The sequence below is a fragment of the Halictus rubicundus genome, unplaced genomic scaffold, assembly GCF_050948215.1.
Source record: "Halictus rubicundus isolate RS-2024b unplaced genomic scaffold, iyHalRubi1_principal scaffold0146, whole genome shotgun sequence".
NCBI classification, from domain to species: domain Eukaryota; kingdom Metazoa; phylum Arthropoda; class Insecta; order Hymenoptera; family Halictidae; genus Halictus; species Halictus rubicundus.
The window spans coordinates 349,184-351,301 of record NW_027488687.1 but is presented as its reverse complement, the minus strand read 5'-3'; positions in this window follow the sequence as shown (position 1 = coordinate 351,301).

The window sequence follows — 2,118 nt, the reverse complement described above, 5'->3', positions numbered from 1 at the left end:
AGGATAGAGGAAAAGATAGGATAGAGGATAGAATAGGATAGAGGATAGGATAGGATAGGATAGAGGATAGGATAGGGGATAGGATAGGATAGAGGATAGGACAGGATAGAGGATAGGATAGGATAGAGGATAGGGTAGGATAGAGGATAGGATAGGATAGAGGATAGGATTGGATAGAGGATAGGATAGGATAGAGGATAGGATAGGATAGGGGATAGGATAGAGGATTGGATAGGATAGAGGATATTATAGGATAGAGGATAGGATAGGATAGAGGATACGATATTATAGAGGATAGGATAGGATAGGGGATAGGATATTGTAGAGTATAGGATACAGAATAGGATAGGATAGAGGATAGGATAGGATAGAGGATAGGATAGAATAGAGGATAGGATAGGATTGAGGATAGGATATAATAGGATAGAGCAGACGATAGAGGATAGAATCGAGAATAGGATACGATAGATGATAGTATAGTATGGAGGATACGATAGGGTAGAGGATAGGATAGAGAATAGGATAGGATAGAGGATAGGACAGGATAGAGAATAGGATCGGATAGAGGATAGGATAGGGGATTGGATAGGATAGAGGATACGATAGGATAGAGGATAGGATAGGATAGAGGATAGTATAGGATAGGGGACAGGATATGATAGAGAATATTATAGGATAGATGATATTATAGGATAGAGGATAATATAGGGTAGAGGATAGGATAGAGAATAGGATAGGATAGAGGATTGGATAGGATATAGGATATTATAGGATAGAGGATAGGATAGGATAGAGAATAGGATAGGGGATTGGATAGGATAGAAGATAGGATAGGATAGAGGATATGATAGGGTAGAGGATAGGATAGAGAGTAGGATTGGATAGAGGATAGGATAGGTGATTGGATAGGATAGAGGATAGGAGACGATAGAGGATAGGATAGAGGATAGGATAGAGGATTGGATAGGATAGAGGATTGGATAGGATAGAGGATATTACAGTATAGATGATATAATAGGATACAGGATAGGATAGGATAGAGGATAGGAGAGGATTGAGGATAGGATAGGATAGTGGATAGGTTAGTATAGAACAGACAATAGAGGATAGGATAGAGAATAGAATAGGTTAGATGATTGTATAGGATAGAGGATAGGATAGAGGATACGATATTATAGAGGATAGGATAGGATAGAGGATTGGATTGGGGATTGGATAGGATAGAAGATAGGAGACGATAGAGGATAGTATAGGATAGAGGATAAGATAGGATAGAGAATAGTATAGGATAGATGATATTATAGGATAGAGAATAGTATAGGATATATGATATTATAGTATAGAGGATAGGATAGGATAGAGGATAGGATCGGATAGAGGATAGGATAGGTGATTGGATAGGATAGAGGATAGGAGACGATAGAGGATGGTATAGGATAGAGGATAAGATAGGATAGAAAATAGTATAGGATAGATGATATTATAGGATAGAGGATAGGATACGATAGAGGATAGGAACGGATAGAGGATAGGATAGGGGATTGGATAGGAACGAGGATAGGATAGGGTAGAGGATAGTATAGAGAATAGTACAGGATAGTGGTTAGGATAGGATAGAGGATAGGATAGGGTAGATGATAGGATAGAGGATATGATAGGATAGAGGATAGGATAGGATAGAGGATAGGATCGGAAAGAGGATAGGATAGGGGATTGGATAGGATAGAGGATATGATAGGATAGAAGATAGGATAGAATAGAGGATAGGAGAGGATTGATGATAGGACAGGATAGTGGATAGGATACGATAGAACAGACGATAGAGGATAGGATAGAGAATAGTATACGTTAGATGATAATACAGGATAGAGGATAGGGTAGAGGATACGATATTATAGAGGATAGGATAGGATAGACGATTGGATAGGGGATTGGATAGGATAGACGATAGGATAGGGTAGAGGATAGGATAGAGAATAGGATAGGATAGAGGATAGGATAGGATAGAGTATAGGATCGGATAGAGGATAGGATAGGGGATTGGATAGGATAGAGGATATGATAGGATAGAAGATAGGATGGGATAGAGGATAGGATAGGATAGAGAATAGTATAGGA